The following is an 11,676-nucleotide window of genomic DNA, read 5'->3' on the forward strand; positions in this document are numbered from 1 at the left end:
TGTGTCTCTTGGCTTAGGAGCCAGGGCTGCGAGGATCTACTCTGAGTTCCCGGGCTCCCACCCTTGTCCATGGCAGTGGAACCAGAGCCTCAGGAAACCTCCCCACCAGCATGTGGTCTGCATGCGGCCTTCCCAGGCTCCAGCCACGACTTCCCACCCTTGAGGAGGTCCTGTCCCTCCTGCCAAACTGCTTCAGTGAGCAGAGCTGGGTGCCAAACACATCCTATGAGCTTGTTTCTAAAATGATATTCAATCAGCATGCTTTCTGGTCCATTTCCTAATACCATAATGCAAGACACAGGGTAATTACTCCAAACGCAAGGAGATAAGGAGTCTTTCCTTTGGTTGCAAAGACAATTTATTCAGTGTTTCTTCACAGATGAATCCTCAGATAAAATACAAAACTGGAAAGGTTTTAATACTTTCCTATTTTATTTCTTGGCAAAAAAAAAAAAAGGAGAACAGATAATCATCAACAATAAAGCATCTTCTCTTTGTGAGCACAAGCTAAACGCCTCCTGCTTTCTAAATGTCACTGCTACAAAATATGTTTATAACTTCTGGAATCTGCACTGTTCCACGTGGGCTGCAGAGGCACCACTGGGGTGAGATGTTCTGAACAGGACAGTGTGGCCCAGCTACACACCTCCAGGCCCCCTTCCACCCAGTGCAGGCAGGTGGGCGTCTCCTCAGGCTTTCCCCTCCCCTCGCCCTGTGCTGGCCATAGGTGGTGGCCAAGGGCTCAGAGCTCAGTCCTGGAAGAGAGCATCACCATGAAGGACCGTGGCTGTAGGGCTGGACCACCCACCCCCCACCTGTCACTCACACTTCACTGATGTGTCCCCGCCAAGGTACCAACCTCAGGCTGGAGAATAATCCAGCCCAAAGAAAACTTTTGATCCATTGGGAAAATGTAAAAATCGGGTGGCAATTAAACCCATGCCTGATGGTTTATTTTATGTCACCTTGGCTAGGCTGTGTGTCTTTCTGTGGCAAGCTATATATGCTAGATATTTATAAACAGCAGTTAAGTCTCACAACCTGGAGGCTGGATGCCTGAGATTAAAGTGCTGACCTGGTTGGGTTCCTGTGAAGGCTGGCCTCACAGTTGCAGATGCTGGCCTCTCCCAGTAACCTCCCTGGGGTCTCTTTTCTAAGGGCACTAACCCCATTCACTGGGCCCCATCCTCATGACTCATCACCTCCCCAAGTCCTCACCTCCTTACACTATTACTCTGGGGGTTAGGAGCCCAATGTATGAATTTGGGTGGACACGAACATTCAGACCGTAGCACCGCAGGACTGTTTGGGGTCAAACACCACCTAGACGTCACCATGAAGATGTTTTTAGATGGAACTGATAATTAAGTCTGCAGACTTTGAGTAGAGCAGGTCATCCTCCATAACGTGGGGGCCTCCTCGAGTCAGCTGAAGGCCTTATGAGGAAACACTGAGCTTCCCCAAGGAAGAGGGGTCTGTGCCCAACCACAGCCTGACTCCAGCTGCAGCATCAGCTTGTCCCCGGGTCTCCAGCTGCTGGTCTTCCCTGCAGATTTCTTACTTGCCAGCCCTACAGTTGGGTGGGCTATTTCCTTACCATAAAGCAGTCTCTAGACAGATAATAGATAATTGATCGATGATAGACAGTAGAGCCTATTGGTTCTGATACACCCTATTTCCTGCTGCCTCTGACAAAGGGGTCAGCCCTGGGTCTGTATTTCTGCAGTACACGTGCCCACAGGGACTGCACAGAGGCTGACCTCAGAGGTGTGGGCTCTGGCCACTCCAGTTTGACCCCAGACACCATCCAGTCCGTGAAGGGCCAGCACCAGCCTCTGGGTCTCTGCCATCACCTCAGCCCCTTCCCCCTCCACAGAGGTGCATGGCCCTGTGCCAGGGCCATGTGGGGCAGATGTGGGCAGCTCATGTGGGAGGACCTGGTTGGCACTAGGGGATAGATGGGTGGGTGGGTGGGTGGGCGGAGGGTGGATGGATGGGTGAGTGTAGAAGCAGGGTGAGTGGGTGGATGGAAGATGGTGGGTGGGTGGATGGAGGATGGTGAGTGGGTGGATGGAGGATGGTGGGAGGGTGAGTGGGTGGATGGAGGAGGGTGAGTGGGTGGATGGAGGATGGTGGGTGGGTGGATGGAGGATGGTGGGTGGATGGTGAAACTATGAACAGCTGGATGGGTGGGTGGGTGGACAGAGGGTGGTCGGTGTGTGGGTCCACGGATGCGTAGATGGGTATGTGGATGATGAAAGGATGGAGGGAGGGATGAGCAGCAAGAGTCATCCCCTCTCTGCAGCTCCGAGCCTGCTCAGTCCAGGGATGATGTCCTCCTGCCTGGACTACTGCAGTAGAAAACGACCCGCCCGTATCAGCGCTCACGAACCGCCATCCACTCTTCTCACTGCAGCGAGGAGTAACACTTCACAGTGATGCTTGGTCACATCAGGCCTGCACCTAAAAACCTTCCATGACTTCCTTTTGGTCTGAATAATGTCCTCACCATGATCAGTTGGCTCTGTGGGACTCAGCCTCAGCCTTTACCATCTCTGTCCTGCCCTGAGCTCAGGCTGTCTCCAGGCTCCAGCTCCCCTCTTCCACTCCTCGAGTGCCCCAGGGTCTCTCCCTGCCCCCAGAGCTGAGACACTGGGACGTTCTGCTCCAGCCTGTTATCGTCTTCTGGAGAATGCCTGCTCACCCTGAAACTCTAAACAGAGGTGTCCCCAGCCCCTCACTAGCCTGTCAGCCCTCTGTGCCACCCAGGACCCTCTGCTCCTCATGCTCACCACCACTGTGCTCAGCCGCATGTGGGAGGGGTCTGACCGTGTCTCTCTCAGGGCCTGAGGGAGCCCATGAGGGGCTTTCCCTCACCTTTGTATTTCCAGTGCTAGATTAGGGTAAGTGCAGGAAAATCTTAGATTAGCTATGAAAGCTACATGATGAAGCTGGGGCAGCACGGTTTCTTGCAAAGGGCCAGGTGTAAACTTCTCCAGGTCCATGTGGTCTCGGTCACAACAGCTTAGGGCTGCCCTTGAAGCTCATAGTAGCACAGGGGATACGACCAACAAGCATGGCTGAGTGTCAATAAAACTTTATTTACACAAATACCGATGGACTCGATTCAGGCCAGGATTCATAGTTTGCTGACGCTTGATCACTTGCTGAGTCATGTCTGACTCTGAGCCCCATGAACTGCAGCATGTGAGGCTTCCCTGTCCTTCTCCATCTCCCAGAGTTTACTCAAGTTCATGTCTGCAGGGGGCGCTCCGCAGAAAGAGAGGCAGTGGAACTTCCCTCAGCAAAGCCGGGGGGTCCCGAGGAGAAGTGAGCCTGCTGTCCGCCAACCCAGCCCCTCCTCGACCAGGGTTCCGTCTAAGTAGTTCCGCTTTATTGCCACAAACTCTTGTTTTATATAGGCAAGCAAGGGGGTTTTCCGAGGGTTGCACCAATCAAGTTAAATGTCAAATTGTAATATGCCATAGTTGCACCAATCACGTTAAAGGTCAAGTCGTTATGTGCTTCATTGTAACAAGAGTCTATGGTGATCACAAGCTGTCCACGTGCATGGAAATCAAGAGCGCCAATCAAAAGTTTTAACAAATAACTTAGGCCACACCCTCATCTCTTCCGCCAGGCGCCATCTTAGCTCTAAACCGCAAAGCTAGCCCTTCTTTTTTCAAGGTTTCCCATTTAGGGCCCCACACATGTCCATTAAGTCAGTGATGCCATTCAACCATCTCCTCCTCCTCTATCGTCCCTTTCTCCTCCTGCCTTCAGTCTTTCGCAGCATCAGGGTTTTTTCCAATGAGTCAGGTCTTCCCATCAGGTGGCCAAAGTATTGGAGCTTTAGCATCAGTCCTTCCAATGTATATTCAGGGTTGATTTCCTTTAGGATTGACTGGTTTGATCTCCTTGCTGTACAAGGGACTCTCAAGAGTCTTCTCCAACACCACAGTTCAAAAGCATCAGTTTTCAGTGTTCAGCCTTCTTTAGGGGCCAACTCTCACATCTGTACGTGACTACTGGGAAAACCATAGGGTTTGACCCCTGTGATAGTTAAAGACAAAAAAGAGAAATTGATTTAATTGGATAAACACGAATATGCCTCTTTTCTTATCTGCTTTCATTATAAGTTTTGATCTTTAAAATGTAAGCATACCAACAGATTATGAGTTCTTCAGAGCCATTAATAACACCCAAGGGTCTTGTCTCTTTACTTTCATTAACAATCAAGCATTTTTAGTTTAAAAAAAGGTGATAATTAACATACAATATGCAGCGACAGAGGCCATGCATTCTCATTCTTAGTAAAAAAAGTTGCCAGCCATTCATGCGAGTATTCCTGTTAGACGATCCTGACCTCAGCCTTTTCCACATAGTGCTATAGTCCGCATTCTTTCAGAGCCCAGATAAGAATATTGGTGACTCAGCTAAATCTTTCTTAATGAACATGGCTTAATTGTCCCAGGAGATCTGCTCAGTGCTTCAAGCCAACATAATATAACCAAAAATAAATAGAAACAAAATCACCCTTGAAGAACCAGTGTGCCTGCTCAGGTCAGATGAAGCCAGAGGGCTGCCAGAGGGCACAGAGAGCTGCGTTGCCTGGAAAAAGTTAAACACCAGAGAGCATGGTGGCTCTGATACTTTCTAGAAGGATTAAAGTCACTTTCCCAGTCTTTATGAGAATTGGGCCGAAGCTTCATTGGTGCAACGAATTTAGAAATGAATGCACTTGCAGTTGAGGATGATGTGTCTTTGCCTTGATAGCTAAAAATTTTAGAACTAATCTGAACGTCAACTGCAGGAACCTGCTTCTGGCGTGGTTTTGATGTTGGCATCTTCTCACCCTCTCTAGTAATTTTCAGTATGCATTTCTATTTTTGTGTATTTATTTACAGGAGCATTTTATGGAAAACCGGCTCAAATCTTTTTGGGTGCAGGGGTAGTTCAAATGCACTGAGACCCTCAGTGTTCACTTGCTAATCGCCTCCAGAAACCCTGTTCTCCTCGAGTGACAAGGTCAGCAGGGCAGCACGTGTGTTCCTGTCACCGTCAACTCGAAATATGAAGTTTAAAGAGTTTCACCATCAAATGCAGTATCGTGGGCTGCCCTTGAAGCAGGTGTTTATAATCACGTGTGCAAGTGTGAAGCAAGCACAAATCCTCAGTGGAAAACGGGCAGAGGACACGAGCAGACAATTCTTTTTAAAAAACTGCACAAATTATCACACTAGGCACGGATTAGCGTGCCGTACCGTGTTGCATGGAGGTGACAGATGCCAGAGCCCGGAGGAGGTGCAAAGCTCACAAACAGATGCGGGGCAGCAGGAAGCCGGGGATGGGCCTTCCTCCCCTGAAGCAGGAGGACGCGCCCTACAGAAAGCCGCTCGATCCTCCAGGCATTTGTTGTGAGCACTTAATCATCTCGATAATTTGACGTGTACTCACTAGTAAAAGGCAGGACTGTGTCCCCCCTCTGCTGATCTTGGCCCTTGGGGGCTGATATGAGCCCCTGATGAGCCTCATGAGCCGGGGGAAGTGGAACAGGCCCAGGTTCAGCCCGTTATGGGGGGGTGGGGGGTGGGGGGGGGATGGGGACATGACCGGGAGGTGGGCAAGGAGAGCGTCTACAGCTCAGGGGAGCCAGGGATCACCGCTCCCCCTTCCTGCAGGTCCCCAGGCTCACTTCCAGGCCAGTTAGCCTGACCACCGCCCACTGACGTCAGCAACTCTCCTTCCCTCCAACGCAGGGCCTCCTGCTGAGGGGTCAGAGGTCATGACGTCATCTTGTTGCCAGTCACCGTGGCCGCTGAGCTGAGATGCGGGTACTGTGACTGTGGTAACCGGTGGCCTTGCCCCCTCCCTGAGATGCTGCCTGGGCTTGGCTTGGGGTGCGGGGGGCGGGGAGGGGGTCTGGGGAGACAAGATTCATAAACAGGTGACAGAGGGAAGTGCCGAGAGGAGAAGCAAGAGCCTGGGAGAACGACAGCGTCCGGTCTGCCCCTCCGAGGGACCCCCACCCCCGCCCGGTCTGGCCCGGGCCCACGGCTGCAGCGTGTGGGGTCTCAGTGGGACCAGCGGACGTCACAGCAGGGGCACGGGGCCTGAGACGCCAGGTGCCTGGCAGGGCCCACACTGCGTGGCCGCACCCCGCCCCTGCCCACCGCCCTCCCGGGAGGCCCCTCCCCTCTCCTGCGACTGCAGCTTTCCTGGTCACGGGGTGAGCCTTTCCTCTCTCTCCTCCGCTTCCTTTCTCACCACAAAGGGCGTTCATGTCACATCCCTGAAGCTGAGAGGCCTGAGGGGCGGGAAGCAGCCAGCGAGGCCCCCAGAGCCGGCCGCAGGGAGCCGGCCCGCCCCTGCGCTGGGAGGCCCGGCGCAGAGCCGGGGAGAGAGCCCAGACTCACGCCGAGACCCCAGGGCGGGCAGAAGCGCCCCCTGGTCTCCCTCCCCACCCGAAGACGCCGGGGCGGAGCCGGGGCGGAGCCGGGGCGGAGCCGGGGCGGAGCCGGGGCGGAGCCGGGGCGGAGCCGGGGCGGAGCCGGGGGCGGAGCCGGGGCGGAGCCGGGGGCGGAGCCGGGGGCGGAGCCGGGGGCGGAGCCGGGGGCGGAGCCGGGGGCGGAGCCGGGGGCGGAGCCGGGGGCGGAGCCGGGGGCGCGGGGAGGGGCGGTGCCGGCAGCGCGGAGGCGGGGCGAGCGCGGAGCGGACCGCGGAGAGGCCGCGGCTGCCGGCGGGCCGAGCGCTGGTCGGAGGGAAGCGGGGGCGGGCACAGAGCCCTGACGGACCCCGAGGCTGCCCTCAGGTAGACGGACCCCAGAAACAGAGTTCCCCAAAGCGGACGTTTTCCGGGCGCCTTCCTCCTGCCGGCGGGAGGGGCGGGTGAGCTCAGCCGTGTCTGCGGCGGAGACTCGGAGGTCAGGGGAGAGGGCGCCCGGCCGACGGGCCTGTGACCGCCCGCACGCCTTCCCCGGCCGCGTCCCGCCCTCCTGAACACCCTCCGCCCGCCCAGCAAGGACGGTGAGTCGCCTCCGCCAACTGGAGCCTCTGCGGGAAAGCTCTCTCTGTACCCATCCACGCTGGGCGCGCACCTGGACCAGTGAAGGAACATTACAAGGCCGGGCAATCCCCAAGCCTGCTTCACCGGCTCACCTGATGCGCCCCCGAAATGCTTCACACACGGCCTGAAGGCAGGTATTTCTTGAGTAACGGAACCTTACCTACTATCAGAGTATTTTTCAAAGTAAAAGTCTTCCCCACTAAAGAGGAGCTTGTGTGTCCATGGGGCAGATGAGATCGGAAGGGTTAGGCTTGGGGTCAGAGTCAGAGTCCGGGTCAAAGTCAGGCACTTTCACCATTCCACAGTCAACGTCTGTTCCTGGGATGACAGATCCAAGGCCACGTCCGCACCCCTCCACTGCTCTTGTCCGGGCCGGAGTTCTCAGAACCGCACCGCCTCTCGGGCTGATCAGAGGTAACAGAGCTCACTTGGGCAGACGCACCCCCTCGACGAGGGAGGCCGAGGTGTAAGCAGGGAAGATCTAGTGATCCCAGGGCAAAGGGGGCAGATGTGGGAATAACGCAGAAGTAGCGTGAACCGCAGATGTTCTTTGCTGTTACAGAAAATCAGGCGGTCCCAAACACCCACAGCTGCGGCTGATGTGTCTGAGGCAATGGTGGAAGGTGTCCAGTAAATAAACACCAAGGACCTCCAAGATACTCGGAGCGAGCCATCGATGCCTGAAGGGACACTCGTGTGCTGACCTGTGCATAGACGCGTCTGAGCGTGTCATCTCATCCTGCCCACATCTGTGCTCAGTCCCCACAAGTCTGCACTGTACCTCCAGCTCCAACCATCACCACGTGGATCACAAACCCTCTGCTTGGCAGACATGCCCTAACAGGAACTTGGGAGAGGCTTCATTCTGGGAGCCCTGGCTTAGTGCAGGGCGCCAGGACATGGCCACTTTGGAGCGGGTCTGCTCGGCCTGTGGGTGCCATCCACACACTAAGCCAGGTCCCAACTCGTGTTCCAAATCCACTTCCTTCCCCAGGAGCTGTAGGCGCAAGTGTTTCAGTCCTCAGGCAGGCCGTTGTTCTGCCCCGGGAGCTCAACCCCAGAACCGTGGGGGATACCGGTCTCTCACTTTCACACAAAGGCTGCAATGCCTCTGGCTGGCGTGATGCCCAGATTCTGCCCCTCAGACACATGTGTGGCAGCCCTGCCCCCAGCACCTCCCGTCGGGCCTGCCTGTGACAGCAAGGTCTTTGAACAGAGAATTGGGTTAAATGAGGCCATTCAGGTGGGCCCTGATCCAATAGACCCGGTGTCCTTGTGGGAAGAGGAGGTCAAGACATAAGAGACCCACACACACAGGGTGGCCAAGAGAGGACACGGGCAGGAGTTGGCCGTCCACAGGCCAAGGGGAGAGGCCTCAGGGGGACTGGTCCTGCCCACACCTGGGTCTTGGGTTCCAGCCTCCAGGACGGGAGACGGGAAATGTGTGTTGTTCACACTACATCCATAACACTCTGTTACGGCCGCCTGATGGGCAAATGCAACTGCAGCCCCAGGCTTCACCCCAGACGGCAGGAGTGAGCGGCAAGCAGGGGCCACTCGGCTGACCTGCCTGTGGGGTCGCTGAATTGCAAAGAGGGTGATGGTCTCCAGCACCTTCCCTCTGAATGCCAGCCGTGTGGTACCCCCAGTGTGGACACCAACTTCTCTGTCATTTAAAACCTCCATCGCTGCCTTGATACTTCTCAGGGTGACAGCTATGCTTCTCTCCATCTTGTCTTTCTTTTTCCAAAATGGAGCTAAAAACACACCAGCTGAGAGCTGGGCTCCCCTCCTCTTGCTGCCGTTCAGTTGCTAAGTCACATCGACTCTTTGCAGGGACAGTTGAACCAATTCTACACATTCTAACGGGAATGGGGCCCCAGGGACAGAGTGGGCTGCACCCCACGATGGGGCAGCTCCAAGTACGAGCAACACAGACGTCATTACTCGTAAACCCCAGTCAACTGGCAGCAGCACCTGATGGATGAGCGGAAACAAGCCAGGATCGTCTCAGCGGCCCAAACAGGCCCTGATTGGCAGAAAACCCCAGGCAGAGCGACCACAGGGCCACAGTCCTGCTCCAACCCGGACGTCAAGCCCTACCTTGAGTGAGGTAAAGAGTAAAGTCAGAGGAACTTTTCAGAGCACGAAGCAAAGGACACTCCCTCAGAGATGAATCTGGAGAGAACCTGAGAAAAAGTCAACAGAAGAGGAAAACCTCCCAGATGAAAGAGAGAGAAAAATGGTTAAAATGCCAAAAAATGGCACCAGAACATGCATTTCACCCTCAACTATCATCAGAACTTGTGTGGGGTCTTGTTACACATGGTCAGGTGGGCGTGTCTGTGATTAAGTGAGAAACACCTCCCACTGGTTCATCCACTTCACCGTGAGGTTTGGTGACACCATGGAGCTGGGAGTGGCAGGGTCATAGGACAGCTGTCCCCGGATTTCAGAGTCACAGTCAGCAGGAGTGTGAGCAGGGGTTGGGCACCTAGGGGTAATGTGGGGTCCTCAGCGGGAGACACAGGAGTGGATGAGCCACCCCGCGAGGGAGACGGTCAGACAGTGATGGGTCAGGGCGGCCTGGTGCCCCGCAGGGGACGCAGGTGAGGGAGGGGGCGGCCCGGAGTGGGGGACCAGGCCCCCCTGACATCCCCGGGCCCAGAGCTGTGCAGGGTGAAGGCCCGGCCCTGGGGTCTTGGCAGGTGGGAGGGTCCAGTAGGGAAGGATGGGCCGAGGGTGGCTGGATTAGAGGAAGGCGGGGTGGGGGGTGGAGGAGGGGTGGGCAGGCATGGGGAGTGTGGGGGGCGTGGGGACAGCTACAGGAAGGAGGGTGGCGGGTTGGCCCTGGGTTGAGGCGAGGAGGCCCCTCGGGTCCCCCCAAGCCCAGCGTCTGCAGTCTGCGGGGAAGAGTGTCCCGAGGCCACTTTTCATCTCCTCACCATGGATGGAGCAGGCCTTCTCTCCGCTGATGGACACCTCCTCTGTGACCTTCCAGTCGGTCAGCAGCTTAATTTGGGAAACACCACCACCAACCCACAGTGACCGCTTTTTAACCCACACTTGGAATTGGAGCATCGATTTCATGTAGGTCACAGCAGCGCCAACACCCACGGGCTCAGTCAGGAAGTGTCCTGACTCGAGAGGCAGAGGCCTGTCGGCTGTGACACACGTGTAACCCTGTAACGAGCCAGCCCTGCACACGCACCTCTCCCAGGTCCTTCTTGATGCCAATGTCCTTGACCTTCACTTACCCGTCTTACCATCTAGCAATGCTGATTGGTCCACTTCAGTGCTTTTAGGAGAAATGCCACTGGAGGTGATATTTTCGGTTTGGGTCGCTCTCATGCCTATTTGGGCTTCCCTGGTGGCTCAGCTGGTAAAGAATCCGCCTATAATGTGGGACACCTGGACTCGATCCCCTGGTTGGGAAGATCCCCTGGAGAAGGAAGAGCAACCCACCCCAGGACTCTTGCCTGGAGAATTCCATGGAGTGGGACAGGCTGCAGTCCATGGAAAGCGAAGAGTCAGACGTGACTGTGGGACTTTCCCTTTCACTTTCATGCCTATTTACCAGGGTGGGTGGAGATCTGAAGATTATTGTTTGTTCCTCAGTCTTGGACAAACCCTCAAAACCCCCATACTAGGCTTCAGTAAAGCTCTCCAGTAAAACTATGAAGATTTTATATGACTCATATGTGAAGCCATCATTCCTACTGAAACCTGGTGCCATGTAACAATTCCATACCCTGAAATTTCTAATCTAAACTCCAATTAAAGTGTCAGACTTTTAACAGCAGAACCACTGCTTTGCTTGGAAGCTGAAGGGGGAGGGAAACCTAATTGCATTAAAGTGAAGGGCCCCCAAATGCAGACAGCACCATTCTCTCAGTGGGTTGGCTGAGGCTGTTTGTCAACATGAACTGAAAACCATTCAACAGTCATCATTACGCTGCCTGCCGCCAGGAAGCAGACAGGTATAGCCGACCACTCTCACATTCTATGGACTGTGAGCAGCCCAGATGCTGTTACACGGGTGCCCAGAACACTTCGAGGAGACATTTGGCTGTTTGGAGGTCAGGGACTTGTCAGTCTAGCTGGACTCCCCCATGGTGGGGCCAGGAGCCACACCAGATGATTGGTGCCCAGACAGCACCACCTCCAGGAATTTCCAGGCTGCTGAAGACCCTGCATCACAGCATTCTTCCCCTCTGGCCAACCTTGTTGTGGTGACAAAGCAAAAGGCTGCACAGTGTGGGTTCAGGACACTGAGATGCAGCCCCTGGTTTTGCAGGAAAGTATCAACTGCATGTGATGCTCAGAGAAAAAGCTACCGCAACTTAGAGTTCGTGTCAAGGTCCAGCCTGCAACACCTGTACCGAAAGAGCAGGGTGTGTGGTGGGCTTACACAGTGGGGGGCACAGTCGCCACATTTCACGTGACACATATAGGAATCCGAAAGAACACATGAACCACGTAAACGTGCATTAGGGACACACTCACATTACTTCTGTTGATTCAGCTCAGTTCAGTCAGTCGTGTTTGACTCTGCAACCCCAGGGACTGCAGCACACCAGGCTTCCCTGTCCATCACCAACTCCCGGAGC

The 11,676-nt window shown here is 55.2% G+C and overlaps 1 long non-coding RNA gene across 1 annotated transcript; it reads left to right on the forward strand.

Annotated features, from left to right (window-relative positions):
• The first annotated feature begins 6,766 nt into the window (after positions 1-6,766).
• On the forward strand, positions 6,767-9,689 carry LOC138072441 (uncharacterized). Its single transcript, XR_011144321.1, has 3 exons — positions 6,767-7,196; positions 7,372-7,480; positions 7,629-9,689. It is a non-coding gene; the product is annotated as an uncharacterized lncRNA (long non-coding RNA).
• The last annotated feature ends 1,987 nt before the right edge of the window (positions 9,690-11,676 follow it).

Source organism: Capricornis sumatraensis, unplaced genomic scaffold (genome assembly GCF_032405125.1).
Source record: "Capricornis sumatraensis isolate serow.1 unplaced genomic scaffold, serow.2 scaffold39, whole genome shotgun sequence".
In the NCBI taxonomy this organism is placed as follows: domain Eukaryota; kingdom Metazoa; phylum Chordata; class Mammalia; order Artiodactyla; family Bovidae; genus Capricornis; species Capricornis sumatraensis.